At 38.4% G+C, this 25,016-nt stretch overlaps 1 protein-coding gene and 1 pseudogene across 6 annotated transcripts in view; both read left to right on the forward strand.

Moving 5' to 3' along the window:
- LEF1 (lymphoid enhancer binding factor 1) overlaps positions 1-25,016 on the forward strand; it is a 120,516-nt gene that overhangs the window by 23,897 nt on the left and 71,603 nt on the right. The window lies entirely within an intron of this gene.
- LOC145720136 (small ribosomal subunit protein uS14 pseudogene) lies at positions 14,579-16,306 on the forward strand (annotated as a pseudogene).

Consider the following 25,016-nt stretch of genomic DNA (forward strand, 5'->3'; position numbering starts at 1 on the left):
ATTATTTTGGTCAGCTTCTTATTAGATCTTAAAGATTTAGCTCTAATGCAAGCTCTTAAAGAGTTGATATTAGAACAGTTGATAACTGTTCGCTTTGCCATTTTCTTGATGTTTGCTTGTGCTTGCATTATTAGCATTATTTTCAGTCCACTTGGCACTCTTGCCTATCTGACCTATAGTGACAATCTGTATATTAAATATTTTTATAAGCCTAAACTTTTTAATATAAAAACATATATTGACGTTGTAGTGTTTTCTTCCTATACCCCAATGGATAATGCTGTGTTCTCTTTGCATAGTACATTAGAACTCCACTGCTGTAGATGGATGGGGAAAGTAAATTGGAACTACATTCTTATTTGTTCCAATAAAATATTTCTGACAATTTGGCTGCTGTGTGTTTCATGTGAAGGTTTTTATGAGACCAGTAGATTATGCAGCACTATGAAAATACTTCTCTTTTTGTCTGATTGTGTCAGTTCTTTGCTGTGTAGGTTACTTACAGACTGCTCAGAATCACCTGGCTTTGCTGCACACCCAGCTCTGGGCTGAGGCTGTGTGTGACCCTTGTGTGGCCCAGCTAAATTACATCATTTGAGGTTGTGCTTCATGCTGACCTTGTGTTGTCTCCTGCTTACCCTTCTTGTGGCCCTGCCCTCCAGCAGCTGTGTGGGAATTCTGCTGCCTTCCTTTCCCTAGATTAGATGTCTGTGCTAGGGTGTTTGCTATTTTAAACCAAAAATACACTGTGTGTGCATGTGATGAAACCGCTTGGAAAGAAAGCCCTGTGCTGAGACTGTTCTCAGGCCTGACAAGCAGGTTGAAAATTGGGCACTGTCCAAATCTTGACATTCTTGTGGATCTTGATGGCAGAACTCTTTGCTAGTCCCCAGAGAGATCTGCCCAATAAGAAGCTGGTCATTTGACTTGGAGAAGACAGAAGGGCAGTTGGAAACATCTCTTAGTATAAGACTGTTTCTTCAGCACAAGTTTGTGACCAGCTTTGTTTTTTGCTGAAGAAATATCCGAAGGAAATGGGCTTAAATTGTTGAATGAATTTAGGTTGGAAGAATTATTTTAGAGGGAGGGATTAATAAATATTGGAGTGGTTTATCAAAGGAAAGCATGGAATCTGATTATTTAAGGTTTGAAGAATAAATGTTTATTTGTATGAAGCGATTTAAATACCTCACCTGGAGGGATCCCAGCCCTTGGGCTGTGCCTGTTGGTCCTGTTTCTTACCCAGCTCCCCCCACCCGCCCAAGTCCTCACCTCTGAGGCAGGTTTATTTTCTTTTCAGTAAGCAGCATATAAACCCTCCAGGTCCTCTAAGAGATTATATTCCTTCCTGAAGGGAAAAATAAATAGGCCAGCATATAGAGTATGCTATATAACGAGTCTCCTGTGTATTATTATAGCGTTGTCACCGCAATTCTCAATTATGGCAATTTTTGCTGAGGGGTAGTCTTAGGAGTATGTGGGGCCCAGGGCTAGTGAGGCTGCTGAGACTCCATGTGCTTTCCATGCATCTCTGCTTCGCCGTGGTGTCTGTCTGAAGGTTGGTGGCTGAGCACATGGTGCTGCTGTATCATTTCATATGCAGTTCAAGTGACTAAAATTCTAAATTCAGGCTTTTCTGAGGAGAGTCTTGAAGAATATTGGACTCACCGGAAAGAACTGAGCAAAAGTGGAAGACTCGTTTGTGAGCTGCGGGCCTGGGTTCAGTTAGGCTCTACTGTTACCGACTTGCTTAGGTGTGAATGAGAAGCCTGGGATGCTTCCAGTGGTTATTTTGCTTGTTACTTTGCTGGAGAAGGCTAATGATAGAATCATAAAAGAAAGGGTTTTTGCCTGATAAACTGAAATTAGATTGGGGCCTTGGGATATGGAAAATGTGATAAGCTTATTAGGAATGCAACCTAGAGAAAAATATTTAATAACTGGAACTTATTTCTGGCGTTTTCTGAAAATGGTAAAATGAAGGAAAGACAGCTTTTTTCTAAAAGAAAAAAATCTAGACTTTGAAATGTTATTATTCACATTTTCTTGCTGAATTTTGCTGTTGCAATTCTAAATTCATGTAGTTTGTACCCCTTCCTTCGAAAACAAAAAATGCATCCTAAATAAAACAGGCATTGGAACTGTAATACAGTAAACTGAGGTAGGCAAGCTGTTAAGAGTTTTCCAGGTCAGCACAGTTTCAGACAAATTTTTCAGAGAAAATTTACAGTTTGGTACCTTACAACCAGGCCTGTTGATTCAAAATCCTATCGAACAGACAAAGGCAGCTTTTGTTCACCAATTACTGGTGTTTCAGAACTAAGAGATTTTGTACAAAATGAAGGGAGGCAGTTCTTTCAGAGTCATTTCTTCGATGTCAGTGAATTTCAGAACTTCGTAGACTAGGACAAGTAAAAAAACTAATAGTTCATTGACTAATATTTACTTAAGCAATATTAAATCTTTGTGAAAAGGGGCTTTAATAAATGTGATGCATTCAATTTTGTAAATTCTTTAAAAATTCTTCTGCTTTCCCAGTCTTTTCATCTTAAAGCCTTGTCATTTATTAATTTGGAGTCTCTATATAGAGCTACATATATTAATTGGGGCAGACATTTGCAAAAATAGCAATTTAAGTATTGGAATTGAAATATCAGAGGGTTTTCTGATAGCTAGGGAGTGCAGATTACTTGGCATACATAGCACTATATATAACCCTAGAGATGCAGTATAATGATATATAGTTGACCTGCTTGTTTTCTGTGATTTTAAATGCAATATTGGATATATTTACACAATATGCTTAATAAAAACAACCAAAATGTCTTTTTTTTTTTTAGAAATCAGAAATATCTTCACTCTTATTTTCTATTTTAAGAAAGAGTAGTATATTGGCATTGATATATTTAGGTTATTGTTTCCTTAAGAATTTTTCTGCCTTGTTTGGTGACTTCAGGTTTTGATTCAGATTATCATGGCAGACTGAGTTGTGCCTGTGTGTCTGGAGCTGGAATTGAAAACCTCTTTTGGCTTTTCTGTTCTCTCCTCTCTTATTAATAAGGAATTATGCATTTACAATTTCCCAAATAACTTGTGATTTATCACGAATGCAAATTTTACTCTGCTTAATTGACTGAAAGGGTGCCAGGGAGGGGGAGGGGCAGTTCCTGAGAAGCAGCTCCAGTGGTTCACCTTGCATCAGGTGTCTGCAGAGTCTTCAGACTGAAAGCATGTTAGAGTCCCTTTCCCAATTGGAATCACTTACCCCATCATTTTCGTTTTACCCTTTAGGCCTGAAAAAGTGTGTATTTAACCATCAGTTCATTTTGTGTGGTCTGAGTTATAAAAATGCCCCTGCTGGTTTTTCCATATGAAAGACATGTTTTTCATTTGTGGAAACTTATATAATTTTTTTTTTTTTTTTTTTTGCTGGCTTTCTTTTGTGCTGCTTTAAATTAAAAGCAAATGTACTTCCCTCCCCTTCATTCCTGCTTCCCCACCCCCATCTTTGCATGTTCCAATTACAGAGTTGTGAAAATAAGTCATCTTTCGGCTTTTGTTACTTTAAAACAGCTATCGGTGATGTCAGAGTCAATACTAAAAGCATTAAGAATGCTGGCAGAATGTAATGCAGCTGCAATCCAACATGATGCTGGAAATGGGGTTGAGAGCATAAAGGCTTTCCATATTCCCAGGGCGCACAACTGCTTGCGGCCTTGGCTTTGATCTCTTCAAAGGCTGCTGCCTCCTCCTAGATGGAGAGACTTGGCTGCCACTCGCCTGCGTTGAAAAAAGGCAGAGGTCTCTATTCAGGCAGAAATCAATCACTGTGCAGAAACAATTATGTGTAATTCAACCATCATGAAAACAGGACGAGATGACGGGTTTGTTACCTGAGTGACTGTGTGGAGACGGGGGAGCAGAGAACACTGGAGTCCTGCTGACCTGCCACATCTCGATGACAATTCTAGACATATGAATGATGTGGCAGGCGGGGGAGGCGTGATGACAAATGCTGGTCACGCTGTCCAGCAGAGCAGAAAATGAGGTTACAATTGGGAGATAATGTTTGCATATGTAACCATATTTCAGCAAGCTGAACAACTTCAGGGAACAGACCCTCAGAAACTCTTGTGGGTATTTGTATCTATGTATACTAGCATTTGAATTTGATATTAGCTGAATTAAGGCAAAAATAATCCTAGTGACTTGAGAATTATACTGGAAGAGAGAAAGAAAGTGAACTTTGGGTTAGTACATTTGCTAATTTGGAGTATATCCTCCTGACACCAAACTGAAAACACCACTAAAGTTTCTACCCTCATATGTATGAGTCTTTCTCAACATCTTCTGGTTCAAGAGCAATGTTTTTGTCTTGAGTTCATTAATCTGCCCCAAAAAAGCATTGTTTTTTCATCTTGATTTAAGCTCTTTGGAAAAATGATTTTGTCAGTTGTGCTTCTTCCCATGTTTTCAAATGTTATTTTTCTAAAGCAGCCTTCTGAATTGCGTTGAAGTTTCCTTTCATTGTGCATAAAAGCAGGGCCTTTTTTCTAGGTAGGAAATAACTTTTTGCTTTAAGTAGAAGTATATTTAATCTCAGAGCCCTGGCATGCAAAGCTGTCGAGGCATTTATTTTTATTTTAACTTGCTCTTGTCACCTAACAAAGGCATAGGAGTAACCTCACACTTTGCCAGCGAGCCTGGCCATGGGGGTGGAGGGGGGGGACAGGCAAAATAAGATGAAAACCTAGATGGCTGATTATAAAATGGTATTGCTGCCGCTCAGCTTGCTACCCAGGCCCGGGTTTACCTTTTATGCCGCTCCAGCTTAGACATCAGAGGCGTGAGAGCTGCTTTGAGTTACAGATCTTCAAACAATAAGTCAAAACAAAAAATCAATCCCCTCCGGTCCCTGGGTGCAGTTATCGAAAGATAAAAGAGAAAAATAAAGTTATGCTAAAGCAGATAGAGGAATGGAGCAGAGATGCCAAGGAAACTCGGAGGACAAGTGCAGAGTTGAAGTGGGCCTCATGTGAGCCAACATCAATGGATTTTTATCTTATCAAAAAGTTTTAGGGTTGCCAGTTCTTTTCAGACTGGATCCAGTCCGCTCCAGGGCTGCCTGGAGCATGGGCTTCAGTAAAGTGGCTCTCCGCGCCACCCCCTGCCCAAATATAACCACATAGGAATTAGATTGCATTTCACTCAAGGTATAAAACTTGCCACAGACTTCAACAGCAAATTAGAGGTTTCAATAATCCCTCGATATTTTGAATATAAATTGAGGAGAGGGTGTTTTTTTTTTTTTTTTAATGTTCATTGAAAGCTATAGATTTATGTGAAAAGTAAGGCAAATCTCGATAGTGTGTGTTCTTTCTTTAAAACAAATTTCTAAGGAGAGCAGGAAAGCCCCCAGGAAGTCTTTTTGAGGTAAGAAATCTGTGTTTTTCCTCTGTTTCTTGTGAGTAATGTCATATTTTTGGAGATTAATTTAACTAACTGTCTGGAACATTTTTGCTAGCATTTTGATATATGAGGCCAGAGTGCATTTTTATGAATCTAAGTTACAGAAAAAAATGGGGGGGGGGGTTATGCTTTTAGATATTTGTCGCTATAAACATTTTTGAGGTTATTCAAGATCTACTTTCCTCATTAGCTTCCCTAAAAGTCTTTCATAAAATGGCAGCTCAGCTTTCATTCTTATCCTTCCCTTGGTTTCCCCTTACTTTCCTCACTGATCATGTACCTGAGCTTCTGTCAAGGGAGGCCGGCTTGACATCCATCTCCCTAACCACGGTGGAGCCCAGTCTGCCCCTTGCTAGGTAATCAGTTTCCAGATTTGAAGGGAGAAAGGGCAGTTAGCTTGGCATTGTAGGACCGGATACCCTGCTATTTAAAGAAACTTGTTTTATGTATAAATTATAGTTAATCATTTGAGTAAAACCATCATAGCTTTCATTTGCATAGTTGAGATGACTCACTGTTTTGAAAATTAAATAAACTCAAATGGAAAACAACCACACACTGCGGGTTGCAACTTTTATTTCCTAGCAGAGAGTTAATGAGCAGAAAGATGGCAGAGCCATTTCCACACATCTAAGGCTAAATTTTTTTTTTGAACTATTAATGAATGTACTTTATTATAAACATTGAAGTTTAGAGTATGTGCTGTAGGCCTTGAGAGAAGTGGGATGAAGATTCTTTCTAGTTTCTTGTAATTAAGCAATGATAGAAAATCACAATCTGTATTTTTAGGCCTTTGTCCTCCAACTCTCCTTCAGGCTGGGTTCAGCTAGCATTTCCACTCCAGTCTCTCTTTACCATTTCCTATCTTTAATCCCTTCTTGTCATCCTTCCAGGCTACTTAGAGGATATAGTTAGAAGTGGCTTCATGTTTACATCCGAGGAAGGAAAGAAGGCAGGGGAGGAAAATGGGGCAGGGTGGTGAATCCCACACAGAGGTACCATGCCCCAGCAAGCTCCGATCTGGACTGCATGGAAGAACCGTTGAATTCCTGGCATCCCAGCCCTACCTTCTGAACTTTTTCACTCTCATACAGCCAGCAGCAGCTGCGAGGACTTGGTTGGGAAGTGGGGTGGCCGGGGGGGGGGGGGCCAGCCGCCATAATCTCCAGCAGTAATATCCTTAACCACCCCAAATAAACACCTATGCTAAGTAAAACATTCTTCAGGATAGAACCTCTAATCTCTTCTTCCATCCAGATTGCTCTTCCTAAACCCCTTTTACACAGAAATGTATATGCTAGGTAAACTGTCAGGCATATTCACACGTGTCTGGATACCTGTCTATATATGATGCAGTGTATCCAGCTCATGAATCTGATTGCCTGTACTTGAATCCTAGCTCCACCATTTAATGGCTGTGGGGCCTTAAGCACATTACTTAAGTATTCTAATCCTCCTTTCCTTATCTGTATAAAGAGAGTAATAGTAGTAGCTACCGATGGGCTCTGTGTAAAGGCAATGCCAATGCAAAGCATACTCGACATTTAGGTGCTAATAAATGTTAGCTGTTATTGTTGCTAGAAGAAAGTCTGTTCTGCACTAAATTAAAACATTATTTGCATTTTCTTACTAACTTTTGAGAGGTACTGTCTTACCTATTTATGCACTTTTGATATTTGCATTTCTTCATGTCCCATTCCCAGAGTAGAGCCCAGGCTCTGGAGGGAAATGTTGAGTCTGGCCTGTTTTATCTAAGCCTGAGTTTCTATTGAAGATGCAGAAATAGGAGGTTTTGGTGTGGTGGTCTTAAGGGCTGCATAATCGTGGGAGGAAATCTATGGTTAATAATTCCTTAAACTCTAGTTTTCAGTAATTTGGAATTTAGGGAAAAAATAATTCATATTTTTCTAGCCTTTTTAATATACTAAAGGAAAAAGCTTATCTCTTTCAAAGGAAGAAAATTTTTAAATTTCATGAGTGGCATATCATATTTAGTTGGATATATTCTGTAGGACAATATTAAGTTCTTATTATGGAGTATGTGTATATGTAATTCACTCGCATTTGGAATGATAAAAAGGAAAGCCGTATTTCAAATATTTGAATCAAAATATGGGTTAAGGATCTAAATTTATACTATTCAGGGATATGGTGGATGACACAGCAGGATTCAGGTTACTAGGTTGTTAGAGTCTTTCAGGATCAAAGCAGACTCTGGGCAGTGTAGTAAGTGACTAGTACCTGTCCTCCCTACATTTAGACTTCCTCCCTTGCCCACCAGCACACCCACCTCATGCCATCAGACAGGCCATGCTGCTTTACATTTCTCTCCTCAGGTGCTCGAGGGCAGTTTTATCACATGCAAACTCTAAGTTGAAAATCTGAGTAGTATCGGGAAGATAACTTTATGTCGTATAAAATACTACTTGGCCCTTCTGTTGTAATAGGAAATCTCTAACTTTGAGATGCTTTGTGTTGTTTTTGTAAAAATATGCTAAAAAAAACTTATTTAATTTGCCCCTTTTTGTACTGTTTGAAGAATACTTATTTAGGGGAGGGACACCAAAATATATTTTAATTAGTATTAATTAAAGTTAATTTAAAAGTATTTAAGATGAAAACACTGAAATTTTGACAAGCCAAAAGAAAGTTAGTCTGAGTTAAATAGCTTTTTCCTTAGCAGAAATGATCAGATAACTTTTTCAGATTTTTTTCCAGTTTTATTGAGGTAGAATTGACAAATAAAAATTATATATATTGAAGGTGTACAATGTGATATTTTGATCATCCTTTTAGAACTTTAAAGAAACACACAGCTCTTATTGGGGGCTATTTAATTTTCAGTTATTACATATCTCTGGATAGATAACTTCATAAAAATTATTGGATGGTATCTCATTTTACTCTTGGCTATTTGGAATTAGAATGTTATTTCAAAATCTTGCAGACATAGCAAATAATCACAAACATTTATGCTTTTGAAAGAAAAAATACAAATCTTATTGGAGAGCACATGACTATAAATGATTTTCAGGCATGATTAAATATACTTCATAAAACGTGTAAATCATAACTCTAACTCTGCAGGTATGAGTCCTAAAAGGCACACTTCTGGCATTCCATCCTTTATGCATTGCTGAGGTCTTGAGATTTGTGTGGGGTATCCAAACCTATAATGTTACTAGGTAGCATAAGCATCTAAAGGTTAAAAATGAAAACAGGTGTACCTGACTGGCTCAGTAGCTAGAGCACGTGACACCTGATCTTGGGGTTGTGAGTTTGAGCGCCACGTTGGGTGTAGAGTTGGGTGTAGAGCTTACATAAAAATAAAATCTTTAAAAATAAATCAATAACGCTTATAAAAGCAAAACCAAAAAAACACGAAATTCAAGGAGATGTATTTCATTAGCAGTATTTGAACTGGCAGTTTAGTTTAACATGTTTCCATAAAGATTAATCCTTTGATTTTAGAATACTTGGTTGAATAGCCAGTGTAACTGAAGTATTGAAGGCTTAGGGGGGAATATATATAGTAGAAGGACAAAGCAGAAATGGTAGAAAGTTATAAATTTTATAAAAGGCTAAACTAACATCATATGGAAATTTTGAAGAGTTCTTCATAGAATTTGTAGTACTTATGCATCTTAGAAAAGATGAACTATGCTGGATAATTTTTAAGTTTTTAATAAAATCCTCTGGAAATTATTTTGCATTTCAGTTCAGAGGGGTTTTTTTCCCCTCCTCTTGTCTACCATGTTTTGTCTTTCTTCCTGAAGTTTAACTTCTGAAAGATTTAATTAAGTCTTTTTGCCTCAGATCCTCACTTTCCTATGAGCGGTTGCCCTGCTTCTAGGTAAAATGAGGCCAGTTTTTGTTCAGCTTGCCTGTTTGATAATTTTGTGACTAGTTTTCTTTATGGATGGGTAAAGAAGAAGTCAGCCTAAGGAATTTTAAAGGATGTATTTAATCACACATACTGTTTTGATGTACATTTGGGGGTGGGAGGTGGCTTGTGATGAAGCCAAAAAGAAGAGATTCCTTGGAGCCAGCCCATGGGGTGAGTGGGAGGAGGGCAGAAGGAATTGCAGGCTCCAAGCTGGGTTAGCCCCTGAAGGATTCAGAGTGGATAATTACCTACACTGTAGGGCTTGAGGAGGGCTACAAGTCAGTGCTTGCCTAAAAATCTCTCCCCTGCTGGCAGTCCATTGAAGTGTCACTCAGCCGGCCTACTTGTTCCCAATTCCCTCTGTTAGAGGTTTTCTACAGACAAAGCAGGGGCGTTGTTGCCTACAGGCCCCTGTTCAGGGCCTGTAACCTAGACACTGGGAAGGGGAGAGGCTCTGGAGGGGGGCCAGCCTAACTTTCTGGCTGGTAGACACAGCATTGTAGCGCTCCCCAGGTGAGGCCAACCTTCTGCAGGAGTAACTCCCTCATTTCTCACTCTCCCACCATCCTCCACCCCTAATGGCAGGGACACCATCACTGAAAATAAATGGATCACTCTTTCGTATGTATTTGAGACTACTGGGATCGCCTTCCTCCCACCCCTTTTCACTGTCCCAGGCGACCCAAACATACCTCATTCTTCAGGCCTCTGGTTTTGGATGTTTTGCCCTTCTGATCCCCCTCCTATTACATGTTTTGCTTTGATGCCATTAAAGCCTTGAGGTTTGAACCACTTGGCACTTCGCATTGGGTTTGACCACTACAGCATAGGGATGATCTGTGTGGCATCTTTCATTCTGGACATTACAGTCCTGTTAATGTAGCCACAGGTTTTAGAGTTATAATCACCTCTTGACACCTGGACTCAAAGTTAATTTGGGGCAACTGAAACTTCCGTCTTCTTACAGCATGTTGGTGTATGAACCTGTCAACTTGCAAAGTTTTACATTAAGTCTCCTCAATGTCACTTGAACATTTTTAGCCATTTTGGCTCTAATGATCCCATCTTTTTTTTTTTTTTTTTAAGATTTTATTTATTTGTCAGAGAGAGAGAGCACAAACAGGGAGCAGCAGGCAGAGGAAGAGGCAGACTCCCTGCTGAGCAAGGAGCCTGATGTGGGGCTCCAGCCCAGGACCCCAAGATCATGACCTGAGCCAAAGGCAGATGCTTAACCAACTGAGCCACCCAGGCACCCCAGATTCCATCTTTTTTATTCTTCCCATTTTCTTGTCCTATTGGAATATGCAAGGCAGGCATCTTCATCCTCTCTAAAGTCACCGATTAAAATGTATGTAGAGGCAGGGCTAAGAACAGACTTACTGAGGGTTCATCATCAGTACCCTTTGGGTATTCTGGAAGTATCTTGTTTAGACTTGGAATCTTGGTTTCACTGTTGGCTTGCTGTATGACCTTGAGTGATTCAACTTCTCAAGGTGTTAATTCCTTCATATATAGAATGATGATACCTCCTACTTCCTAGAGCATTGTAAGGATTGGAGATCAGGTATGTAAATCCTCAAAAATAGTGCCCAACACATAAGTTGTGATCAACAAATATAAGTTCTCCTCTTTGCTTTGGAATCACAGAGGTAAAATTTAATTCTTCATCCCTATGTCTTGAATTAATTGAATCCTCTCGCCCATCAGCTTCACAGTCTTCTAAGATTGAGTGCCACTTCTTTTGACTGCCCCTCCTGTGGTCTCCATGACTGCGCATTTGAACTTTAAAGAAAGAAGACTGCTTTGGGTTGATTTCTCCCCTAGTCCTCTTTCATTACACTGAATTATTTTATCAGTTGATAATTTAGAAGATGGTGACATGGAGGAGGAGGAGGTGGGTGAGGGGAATGGGATAGTGGTCTTCAGATCACTGAAGGACTACTAGTGTGGAAGAAGAAGTAGACGTACTTTGTGTAATCACAGAGAACAAAATTATACAGGTCCACAACCCTTTATTCATAAAGTTGGAATGGAAAAATATCTGAAAATTGAGCCTTTTGATAAATTTGGTGGCAAAATCTGACGCTAATGTGAAGTTATTTATAGTCTTTAATCCACTAACCATGCATATTCTTGTGCCTCACTAAAAAAAATGAAAATGTGTTTGATTACGGAGTATTGCCCTGGACCCACTGAAGGAAATATGTAATATACAATGTGTGTCCTATATTACTTTTCTACTTCTGAAAAATTAACTTATAAAATATATGGCCCCAAGAGATTGTGGGCCTCTACCAGTGGGTAGATAGAAGTCTTGGAAAGACAAATACCAGCCTAGTTTAAGGAAGACTTTCTCACATATGGATGATAAAGTGAAATTATTTTTCACCATGATGACATCTCAAACACAGATGACTTATGGTGGGGATGGGGAGGTGCTATGCTACCATCTCTTAAGGGTGTTGTCAAAGGAGTTTATTGAATAGAAGACTGGATCTCTAAAGCCTCTTTGAATTCTACATCAACTCTACCTTTGTTAACTTAAAAGACACAGTTGAGGGGCGCCTGGCTGGCTTAGTCAGAAGAGCGTGCGACTCTTGATCTCGGGGTTGTGAGTTTGAGCTCCCTGCTGGGTGTAGAGATTACTAAAGAAGATAAACTTTAAAAAGAAGGCACAGTTGATTTAGCCTTAGGAGGATGAGTTCCAACAGAGGTTTCTCTGGGAGAATGAGCCCACAGCCCCAGCTCATTCTGCGAATTAGGATGTCAACTAATGGGGTGCCATGCCAAGAGTGCCGGCACTGATGACAGAGGAGACTGTAATTGCTTTACATTTATTACTTACGTTTCATGATTACATAGAGTGCTATAGTCATTGTAAGGTTTAAATTCTAAATAAAAGTTGTATGATAAACTTCTTTTTCATGAGGTTGAGCTAACCCAGAGGTTTTCAGAGTGTGATCCCTGGAACAGCAGCATCAGCATCACTTGAGAACTTTTTAGAAATGTTAAATTTCTACTCCCATCCCAGATCTACTGAGAACTCTGTACATGAGGTCCAGAAACCTGTTTTTGTTAAGCGCTCCAGGTGATTCAGATGCATGCTAATCAGTAAACATTATTGAGTACTTTTCATGAAGAAAGCACCTGGAGGAGCCCATGGTGCTTGCACTCTAGGCCTCAAAGTGTGGTTGATAGACAGATCCAGGTTACTCTATGCCAAGGTGCTATTTTAGAAGGGCTGTAAATGAAACTCAAAATGCAGAAGGAGAATAGGGGAGGAGGAAAAGGATTCTAACTGGGACAATGAGAAAATCTCATTGGGAAGAGTGTGCTTTAAGACATGTATAAGACTTTTGGGGCTACAGAATGGGATAGCATTCCTGGCTCAGGGGAAAGAACTGTTAACCTCCCCATTGAGTAACTCGTTTGTCTCTAGAATGTCATTGGAGATACAGCACCAACAAAGAAGGATTACGACAATACTATAAGCCAGACTACTGGATTACATTTTTCACATACTTTGGATATCAAATAAATTCTCTTTGGACCCAAGTGCCTTATCTTATCCTTGTTAAATTTCATCTTGCTTGAATAGGCACATCAGTCTAGTCCTATAATGTTTTGGATTCCTGAATCTGTCAACCCCATTACCTAATTAAATCATCCAAGTCATCAATAAAAACTTTAAACTTGCATTTGAAATTTCCCTCCTGTTTGATGTAAATCCAACAACCATTTCAGTGCACTTTCTGAACTAGAAAGAAAGAATCCTGATTTCTTGTGTGGTTTGTAAAAAAAAAAGTCTCACTCTGTCATCATACCATATACAACACACCCCTTTATTTTTTACTGGGAACTTTTTACATTTTAAGCTTTTTATAGGTATGCCTTTATATGATAAACTGCACAGGGCAGGATTTGTCTGATCTTTAGCCTGTCAGAAATTTTAAAATTGTATTTATGTTCCCAAAGAACCCATCCATAATTTTGACTAGTAGCATATATTGGCTTTTGCCAGAATACCACCCAAATCAAAGGGTCAGTCTTCAACAATCTCCTTTTTAGACCACTTAGGCAATTTGTGGAGATGGACTTTGATGCTGTTGCTTGAGAAATCAGTGTTTCCAAATGTCTTTCGACCAAAATTATGTCTAATGATATATGGAAGTCTATTTTTATGATAGCCTCATGCATAATTGTGTAGGCATTGCCTAGGGACTTTTGAATGGTTTAAATTAGGGAAGACGATCCCTCTATAGCACCTACCACCATGTAATACTTTAATATTATTTAAGATTAAAAAAATGAATACTTTATTTTCTTTTCTTCATTGGGGACAAGGCTAAGTTCCAGGAAGTAACTTGGGAATGGTGAGGAAGGGAACATGTTATTTTTACTTTATAGAAAATTAACTGGAAAGCCTTTTGATGAACTGTAAAGAGTTACTATAATCCTAGGCTGACAGCACAGCATTATAGGACTGTCGAGTAACATAAAAGAGTATTCTTTGCCTTTAAGGATCTCATCAACATTATCCAGATAGATAGTTATCTGTCAAGCTCTTAATGGCTTCATTTAAAGAGCATCATATAAGCAGTCTTCATAATTGGTTCTGGTCACCTGTGTTTCAGGCTGTCCTTCCTCTTTTCTTAACCGGAATTCCAGCTGTGCTCTAAAAATCCTTGTGTGAAGGGAAAGATTTGAAGGACTATTTCAATTCATCCTTAAACTCAAAGGGAAGTGTGCGAAGTACTGTTTTTCTGTAAATGAGCATTGGGACTGATGATGTTATGGAAGAAAGAAATGGAAAATGGGATCACTGTTGAATAAATTGGTGACTCCTCACTCTGGAAATAGCATTACCTCCCATAACATCGGCTTACGTGAACCATACTTCTTTCCTAAATAGATGCTATTTATTACTGGTACTTCAGACAGACTAAAGAAAATTATTCACAATGAATACACAGTGTTGACTCCTAGGGTTATACCCTAGTAAGTGCCCAATATTGATAATCACGTTTTTGTGCCTCGGATTTGCAACTAGCTTTTACTAACATAAAATTAAGTGTGTTTCTTTCTTTTTTTTTTTTTAAGATTTTTAAATTTTTATTTATTTGACAGAGAGAGAGATAGCTAGAGAGGGAACACAAGCAGGGGGAGTGGGAGAGGGAGAAGCAGGCTCCCCGCTAAGCAGGGAGCCCGATGTGGGGCTCGATCCCAGGACCCTGGGATCATGACCTGAGCTGAAGGCAGACGCTTAACGACTGAGCCACCCAGGCGCCCCATGTATATTTCTAACTTTATTTAAGAATTAGAATACCAACCTTTTGCCTCGTTGCATCCAAGAGAGCAAGATGGGTCACCAGCAGCTGTACTGGAGCCATCCGAGGAAATTTGGCCAGGGTTCTCGTTCTTGCCACGTCTGCTCAAGCCCGCACGGTCTCATCCGGAAATACGGCCTCAATGTGTGCTGCCAATGTTTACGTCAGTACGCGAAGGATATAGGCTTCATTAAGTTGGATTAAGTGAACTTCCTTGAATTGGTCATCCAAGATAACCTACCTTAACTGCAGATATCCAAGATACCTACTTTAATGCCAACTCATTGTACATGAAATAAAAATACTTCAATTATGAGTGTTCAATGTGAATGGAATGGTCAGTTGATTATAGGAATCTCCTTTTTAAAATGTACTATTTTCTCAACAGTTCATCTTCAACATATGTGGCTTAATTTCCTTCAATTATATAAAAGTACTCATGCTGAACTCTGGAAAAAAAAAAAAAGAATTAGAATACCAAGATATGTCCTGAATTAATTGGGAATATTTTGTTGTTGGATAGATTTATGGAGAATGAGGAGAAAAGCCATACATAGTTTTGTTGTTTGTTTTTTAGGTGGAACACCCAGGGCAGGGTTTGTTGTATATCTGGAATTTCCTCAGAATCTAGAAAAATGCTGTTTTACTTGGATTGTTCTCTCTCCTTCTGCCTCTCTATTATTCATGAACGACCATGTTTTTAGAACAGAGCATTCAGAATTCATGCAATCCATACATGGTTTGAGCTTCTAACTACTCCTTACCAAAAAAGTTATGATTCTGAGGCTTAGAGAAACTATGATTCAGAGATATTTTTTCCTCCAAAAATTATATAATTTTCTTTGGAATTCTAGTGCTCTTAGAATGTTAGAGGCATTTTAATTGACCACTGGTCCTTGGGAATGGAAACGGTTTGTATGTTTCTGTGTCTTTCTAGTGAGCTGGTTGGCTAATCTAAACAATTTGGAATTGACCAGAGTTCCATATAATCAGCAAGACTCTGATGTGGCCAGAATCCTATAAAGGTGTTCAGGAAACTTGGTTTTCTATATTCCCTTCTTCTTCCCTTAGGAGTAGCAGGTTTGGTAATGTCAGGAATTAGAGAAAGAGCAGAAACAGAAGAAATGTCCTGATTCCCTTTTGAGAGGTTGGGGGAGGACGGAGTGGTGAAGATGGAATCCAGTGGTGAAGATTGGAATCCAGGTTTTACCTGGCCCTATTTTCCAAAATGAAAGTGTTGTGTATGATTTAATAGTTTTGGAAGTGCTCACTTATTTTTATCTGTGACAATATTTATGTGACTGCTACAAACAACCTTTATTTATTTTTTTAAAGATTTTATTTATTTATTTGACAGAGAGAGAGATAGCGAGAGCAGGAACACAAGCAGGGGGAGTGGGAGAGGGAGAGGCAGGCTTCCTGCCGAGCAGGGAGCCCGATGGTGGGACTCGATCCCAGGATCCTGGGATTGTGACCTGAGCCGAAGGCAGATGCTTAGCGACTGAGCCACCCAGGCGCCCGCTACAAACAACCTTTAATGATAGGCATTTTTATGGATTCTTTTCCTCTTTTTATTTTTCATATGTATTAAAGCAACAGCAAAGAAATAAATGAGCTAAGTTATACACAGCCTACCACCCTAATAAATAACTCTTTCCATTATTCATGATCTTTTCTAGTCCTTGCCCATACACATACATATCTTATATTTTTATAATCTCATCTGTTTAGATATTTATAAGTATAGGTGCTCTGTCTTAACTGTATATTTATTTTCTATTGAAAGTGAACATACCTCATAATTTATAAAAGGACTTCTTTAGAGTCAGCTTTAAAATAAATAATATCTTTCCAGGGGCGCCTCAGTGGCTCAGTCGTTAAGCATCTGCCTTCGGCTCAGGTCATGATCCCAGGGTCCTGGGATCGAGCCCCGCATCGGGCTCCCTGTTCGGCGGGAAGCCTGCTTCTCCCTCTCCCACTCCTCCTGCTTGTGTTCCCTCTCTCGCTGTCTCTCTCTCTCTCTGTCAAATAAATAAATAAATAAATCTTAAAAAAAAAAAAAATGAGTAATATCTTTCCAAAGGGTAAAAAAAGTCTAGCTCTGCTTTCAGTCATCAGTTTATCCTTTTAAAAAAACCCTCTTTTTTAAATCCTTCCTTGATTTTCTAACAGTGACTGATCTCCTGCCAAGCTTTTATGGATACAGTTTTTTAAACGACAACTAAATAGTTTTGCTTATATTGTAAACATTGCTATTTAGAGGTCCTGCTCCAGTTTTGTTCAGCTTTTTATTGTTTTTCTTGAACTTCTAACTTGTCTTTGGAAAGCAAGACTGCAGGTCTTTGTGAAGGTCCTGACTGCTGGACTCTGTCTCCATTAGTAAAAGCTCCTTTGTGGGAACTCCACACAGGTGAATACTCTCAACTTTTGTAATATGGTTTGCATATGTATTGATTTTTGAAAGGAGTACTCCCTCCTGAGAATGGTACATAATTCATTTGCTGTCCCCCCCCCGCCCCGGCAGTCATATATTATGAGAATATTCTTTGCATGTCTTACATTAGCAAACCTCCAATGACTGGAGAGTTAGAGAAATAAGGTTTGTGGGATTGAAATGTCCAACACAGACCCCACAGAGAAGATTCAGGGCTGTGGTGGAAGGCTCCAGAAAAAAGAGACAGAAGGACAGACACCCAGTCTTTGACCTGGTTCTCTTTGACTGACTCAAAACACTTGAAACCTTAAATTCTGTTTCCTACCAGGCAGCCTTTACTATCTTATACAAGTTATACTCCCTATGTCTGTAAGTTCTCTGTGACTTGCTTTTTCCCACTATTTATATTACTAAAATCTCTGGTTCCTTATAGTGGCAGAGTGCTACAATTTTCTACTCAAATAGGTGAGATGTGCTGCAAGACCAGTTGGGGAGACTACCTCTAGTCCCATTGAGGTGGTTTGACAGATGGTTTTCAAATACATGGAAAAAAAGAGAACAAAAAATTTGTGACAACAAATTAGTAATTATAAATAATTTCTTATCATTAGTGAACTCCTGACCTTGCTTCTTTCTAGCCACCGTTCCCTTTTGCTCTGCAGTCTGCCTCTCTCTGGAGGATCACATAAGATTTAGCTTCAGCGATTTATATAGCAGCCTTCAAGTGGTCAACATTTCCTTAGGAACACAGCTTTATAAGTGAAATAAGTAATTTTTAGATATCTTCCATTTCTTTAATAGTCCCTCAAATTTAGAGGGATTTGAAATAACATAAGGATAAGATAGGATATCCCAAAAAATTGATTTGTCAGGTGGGAGGTCCCAGGTATAGTTGTGAGCCTATCCCTGGTTTCAGTGTGGTGTTCTGGACTCTGGGCCTTTTCTTGTGGTATTCTTTTTGTCAAAATGTTCCCCCACATGGAAAACTTCTACTGGGCCACTGACCCAACTTACTGTGTCACCTCCCCCAAAAAGCCCTCTTTGAGCCCTAGTTGACCTTAATTATTAATTACTCTTGAAGTATTTTTCTCATGCCTCAGTTAATAGCATTTTCCACATTGTGTTAAAAGTTACTAATTTACATCTCATTCTCCTCATTAGACTGTGCACAGGTTCTTCAGGACTGGGGCCACTTTCATAGGAGTAGCCTCTAAAATAGGGCCCCCTAATAAATCAGTGAATAATGGAGTAAATAAATGGCACTTTCTACCTCTTTTTTTTTTTTTAAGGTTAAAAAAATCAGGAGATAAGTATGTTAAGAAACTATTAAAATGCAGTCATGATTATCCATTTGTGATTTATCTTAAGTTTGATCTTTTTATCCACTTTGCTTCATCCCTATCAGATCTTTATGTACATACCAAAAGGTACAGGAAGGTCAAATTCAAACTAATCGGTTTAAATCCTGGTTAGGAACTTAGATGAAAAATATTGACTGGGGAAATTGACATAATTGACTAAAATAACTTCTGAACACTCACTAAAAATATTCGTGATATCTGGGTTTTTTTTATTGTCAGAATTCTTAGTGGAAATGAGAGAGTTTCAGAACATAGTTAAGACCAGTGGACTCTGAATAGGACCATTTCTTGAAACGAACAACAAAAACTACCCCATTCCAGTAAGGTTGCTTCATGTCCATCTAAGAAGTTAAACATTCAGAATTGGTAGATTATCAGTAGTGTTGTGGGTTTTGGTGGTAAAAATAAATTGTCAGTGTTCACACTGTTACAATTAGTAACTTTTTGAACTTACAGTTTTAAATAATACAACATAATACATTTAGGCTCATCTCACACATGAATCACAATGGATTTGACCAACCTTTATGAATTACATTAAATTGAAGTCTGGTAAGTCATGGCCTCTCTTCTTTGGTGGTAAGACTGCACATTCACTCTGCTGCACCTAAACCATCTGTTGTGGGTCAGTTGTTTCCAAAATTTGACTACTATTTTCTAAACTCGTATGCTTAAAAAAAAAGAGTCTAAACAAATGATTTTTTGGAAAATCTTAAAGTTGCAGAATCCCACTAATACCATATGAATTATCAATAATATCTGCATATCTGCTGAACTTCCACAAATTTTCACTAGTTTATCAAGTAAATTCTAAGACTAAACATTTCACCTGTAACAGTGGGAAATTTAAAAATGATAATGTATGGAGGGACATATTTAAAAGCACTGGAGTCTTACCATTATAAGTAATATTGGCCTGATAATGACTGAATTATATTGAGTTGATAAGTGTAATGAATACTCAGTGAACTAGCCCAGAGAAAAGTAAGTGCCAGTCTATAATGAGAAATTAAGTTAGTGTGTTAGAATTCTAAGTTGGGAGGAACTAAATTCTATATGAATAGCCTTTCGGTAAAGAATTCATTTCAGATTTAACAAGTAAAAATTAATGTTTACCACAGTTAGTACAGTAATGCTACATTAAAGCATATGGAAAAATCTGGTGATACCTGAAAAGGTATCACCTAGAAAGGTAAAAAACCTAGGTTTTAATCCTAGGTCCAAGTTGGACTCTGGACTCTAGATGAGCCCACAGATAAAAGAATGTGGAAATCCAAAAAAGATCGGAACGCTGAAAATGTTTTCATAACTTTTTTGATAGCCAAAGCTGAACAAAATTGATGTGAGACTTTTTATAGCCTTTATATACCCACTCAGTATGACTCTTGCTGAGTTTTGCTGAAGAAAAATGTTCATGTATCTGGTTAAAGGCTGCTGCCCCAGACTCTGCTGGGGGTGTTACGTATTGCGCAGTATACATCCTACATTACTTTTCATACATATGAAAATCCTGAAAACTCAATAACGTTTGACCCCACAGGTTTTATATAACTAGTACATTGTGGACCAGAACCTCTATTACCTCATGCAAATTAGGATAACAATACCATACTATTTTGCTAACAGAACAGATTTTGGTGTTAGACCCAGATTTGAATCTAGGTTTGCCTCTTACTGTGAGACCAGGGACAGGTTATTTAACCTCTAAAAGTATAATTCTTAGTTAGTAGGGTTGTTTTGAAAGTTTCTAAAACACTCTGTTTGATAGGTGATAAATCAAGATACTCTATAAATGGTGGCTTTGATTATTAATGTTATATTTAAAACCGATGTTAGGCATCTTCAAAATTGGTGTTGTCTTCTAATTCTGGCATCATGGTAGATGAGATACTCTAACCAACCCTTCTATGAAATGAGCTGAAATTACAAAGATATGTTTTACTTAAACACATTCATATACACAAATATGTGTACATTCATAGTATATACACACAAATGTGTACACACAAATCCAATCTGTAAATGTTTTTAAAAGTATACATTTTGAATGCATCCATAAGTGACCAGAAACTTAGGGGATACTATGAAACCTATCAAAAGTATAAGTGGGATGGGAACCCAGTGATGTAAGAGGCTCATGGAAACTGGCTTTTGCTGAATGTAGTGAATCAAGCTTCATTTTACATCTTGCAGGGTTCACAGGACAAGGAGTAGAGTCTAATAGAAAAATCCCAACCATAGCAGAAAGCTGGATCCCAAAGGCTGTATCTTCAGTGTAAAGTTGAACTAGAAATAATCCCACTTTCCCAGGGAACTGCAAAGAAAATTTGTTGTCTCAAATATTGGCACTGACTAGAGGAGGAAAAACACTCCGCCTGAGAATTGTAACCACAGCTGGCTTTCACTGAGTTCACATTATCCAGGTGGACTGAAAGATCTTAAATAGGGAATTTTCTATAAAGGAGTCCCAATACAATGCTTCCCAATACATGGCAGAAGCAAAGACAGATCCCCTCTGGAAGCACTTACCTTCAATATAGGCCTCAAAGAATTTCTGTAGATAAACTTACAAGAAACGGACACTCACAGTAAAAGAAAGAAAAGAAAGAAAGTCACAACATCAAGGAAACATGGCTCAGTTGAGTCAGACACCAGAGTCTTTAAATCAGTGTTGTTGTATGTGTTATCCCAGGTGGTAGTCACTTAGCTGTATGTGGCTTTCAAGCATTTAACTAGTGCAACTGAGAAACGGGATTTTTCATTTAATTTAAATTTAAGTAGCCGCATATATAAGTAATGACTACTATAGTGGACAGTACAGCCTTAGAAAACAGAATTATTGGGGCGCCTGAGTGGCTCAGTCGTTAAGCGTCTGCCTTCGGCTCAGGTCATGGTCCCAGGGTCCTGGGATCGAGCCCTGCGTCGGGCTCTCCGCTCCGCGGGAAGCCTGCTTCTCCCTTTCCCACTCCCCCTGCTTGTGTTTCCTCTCTCACTGTGTCTCTCTCTCTCTGTCAAATAAATAAATAAAATCTTAAAAAAAAAAAAGAAAACAGAATTATTACTTAATATGTTTAAGAAATAGAAAAGGGAACTAAAAAATATGAGTAAAGATCAAGAAAGTATACAAAAATGATAACATAGTTGTTGTTTTTAAAAGATTTTGTTTCTTTTGAGAGAGAGACAGAGAGCAGGCATGAGCCAGCGGGGGGTGGGGGGGCGGCGGTGGGCAGAGGGAGAGAAAGAATCCCAAGCAGACTCCATGCTGAGCACGGAGCCCATCATGGGGCTAAATCCCATGACCCCGAGATCATGACCTGAGCCAAAATCAAGAGTTGGTCACTTAGCCGACTGAGCCACCCAGGCACCCTGATAACATAGTTTTGAAAAAGAATCAAACAATTTCTAGAAAGGAAAAAGAATATTTCAAGTCAAAAAGCTAAAATGGAGGGGGTGCCTGTGTGGGTCAGTTGGTTAAGCATCTGCCTTCGGCTCAGGTCATGATCCCAGCGTCCTGGGATCGAGTCCCGCATAGGGCTCTCTGCTCAGCAGGGAGTCTGCTTCTCCCTCTCACTCCCACTCTGTGCTTGTTCTCTCTCTCTCTCAAATAAATAAAATCTTTAAAAAAAAAAAAAAAAAAGAAGCTAAAATGGATGTGTTTAAGAACAGCTTAGACTTAGCTGCAAGTGGAATTAGTGAAATAGAAGAGCGATCTAAAGAAATTTTACAGAATATATATGGAAAGACCAAAAAAAAGGAAATTATGACAGTGAAGGTATGAAAAATACATTACATGCAAAGACCAATCCAGAATAAACTGATGGAACTATGATAATATCAAAGTATAATTCTAAGCTGTTATGCTTATAATATAGCTTCAAAATCTTTCTAAAGGAAAAACAGAACCACAAAGAAACATAAACAAACTTACATTCTAGTAAGGGATTTCAGCATATCTCAGTAATTACTAAATCACTAGATACTCCCGTTCCCCCCAAAATAATTAATCTATAAAATATTTGAATAACACAATTAACAAGCTTGATCAAATGGATTATGTGGATTATATTCAGCAACTCTAGGTTATAAAATACTGGGTCGAGAATCAAGTGTTACCAAACTTCAGAGGATTAGTTATCATACAAATGTATTCTCTGATTACAAAGCCATTATTTTAAAAGAAGATAAATAGGAAAAGCCCTCTTTTATCAATAAATAAAACTTTAAAATTCCTCAAAGCTCAAAGAAAGTATTTAGGACTGAATAGTAATAAAAAGTTTACATATTGAAATCAGTGGTGTACAGCTAAAGGGACACTTAGAGGGAAATTTATGGCCTTAAATGCTAATGATAGCAAACAAAAACTAAAGATACAGTAAGTATGTGGTGGATCAAAGAGAATGAGGCATGAGAAATTATTGTAACACAGTGTAGGCAGAAGGCTACTCTTCTGCCACTAGCCATCATTAGCACCTATATTCATAACTTTATTAGAAGTCGGTCTTCCAAGATCTTGGCCAGAAAATGTTACACAGCTTACAGGAAAGAGAGAAAAGGGAGGGAGGGAAAGAAAGGAGAGAGGGGGAGAAAAGGGAAATGGTTACTCTGTAATGCCTAAAACACTAGGGCATGCTTGGCTTATGCTTTGGTATTTCTGTTCTTTGCCCAGAGCACAAGTAAAACAAGCTCCTTTACTTGAGTGGGTTAGTATCAGCAGGTTTGGTTTAGTAGATAGGTTCTCAAAGTAAGGTCTCTGAACCCTTGAGTCCTTAAGGTACTTTGGAGGGATCTATGAGATCAAAACTGTTTCCATGATAATACTTTTTTTTTTTTTTTTTTTTTGCTGTTTTCACTCTTAAATTTGCACTAGTGGTATGAAAGTGATGGTGAGTAAAATTGGTGGCAACTTAACATAAGCCAAGCCACTGGTACCCACTGTGCTAAAAGTCATTATGTTCTTTACTATCATGTAGTTGGTTAATAAAATGCCAGTGTCACTTGATAAAGCAGTAAAAGTTATTTTATTAAACTTAGGCCCTTGAGTACATGTCTTTCTAATATTCTGGTGATGAAATGAGAACTACACATACACTTTTGCTATGTAGTGAAATGTCATGCTGTTTCAAGGAAAAACCTAGGTGATTAAGCTTTTACTTTACAGAATAATTGACAGGACAAATAGGGCTCTTCAGACTTGGTTATTTGGTAAACCTTTTATCAAAACTAAATGAAGTGAGCCTGTCACTTGAATGAAAACAACTATATTTGTTACCAGTGACAAAATTCAGACTTTCAGGGGAAATTAGAATTTTGGAAATCTTGTATCCCTCACCATAAGATTAAACCTTAAATTCTTAAAGACTCTTTTGATGAGATCATTGGTGATTTTGATGTGATTTTGATCTTATATAGGAAATGTGTCAGTGTTTGGAAGATCTCATAACTCAGTAAACCAGCATTCTCCAAATTATTGGTGCTTGTTACAAAATCATACATAGGTGAAAGATCCACTCATTCAATGTGTAAGATAAGCTAATAGATTTTAGGGGCGCCTGGGTGGCTCAGTCGTTAAGTGTCTGCCTTCGGCTCAGGTCATGATCCCAGGGTCCTGGGATCTAGCCCCACATCAGGATCCCTGCTCGGCAGGAAGCCTGCTTCTCCCTCTCCCACTCCCCAGCTTGTGTTCCCTCTCTCGCTGTGTCTCTTTCTGTCAAATACATAAATAAAATCTTCTATAAAAAAAAAACACTAACAGGTTTTAAAAGAATAGGAATGTTTACTGCTATGGTTTCAAATTACATATTGCAGCTAACCTTTAAGAAACCATCTTTGTGGGTGCCTGGGTGGTTCAGTCGGTTAGGCAACTGCCTTCGGCTCAGGTCATGATCCTGGAGTCCCTGGATCGAGTCCCACATCGGGCTCCCTGCTCGGCGGGGAGTCTGCTTCTCCCTCTGACCCTCCCCCCTCTCATGTGCTCTCTCTCAAATAAATAAATAAAATCTTAAAAAAAAAAAAAGAAACCATCTTTGTGTCCAGTGCAATATCAAGAGAGAATATTCATAATTATCTTTAAAGGCTATTAAAATAATTCTCTTTTCTGGCTATATATCTGTGTGAGGCCAGATTTTCTGCATAAACTTAAAACAACATATCACAGGGATGCCTGAGTGGTTCAGTTGGTTAAGCAACTGCCTTTGGCTCAGGTCTCAGGGTCCTGGGATCGAGCCCCGAGTCGGGCTCCCTGCTCAGCAAGGAGTCTGCTTCTCCCTCTCCCTCTGCTTGCTGCTCCCTCTGCTTGTGCTCTCTCTCTCAAACAAATAAATAAAGTCTTTAAAAATAAATAATAAAACATATTACAGATTTTATGTAGAAGCAGATATGATGATGCAGCTGTTTTCTCCTAAAAGCCAGGTGTTAAAAGGATTTTCAGAAATGTAGAATAGTGCCATTAATTTTCCATAAAAATATGTGATCTATGTTCACGTGTAATGAATTTACTACTATGGTTTTTATAAATTAATAAATGTTCTCAGTTTTAATTT

This window comes from Leptonychotes weddellii, chromosome 2 (assembly GCF_054177405.1).
Source record: "Leptonychotes weddellii isolate Sample4059 chromosome 2, ASM5417740v2, whole genome shotgun sequence".
Lineage (NCBI taxonomy): Eukaryota > Metazoa > Chordata > Mammalia > Carnivora > Phocidae > Leptonychotes > Leptonychotes weddellii.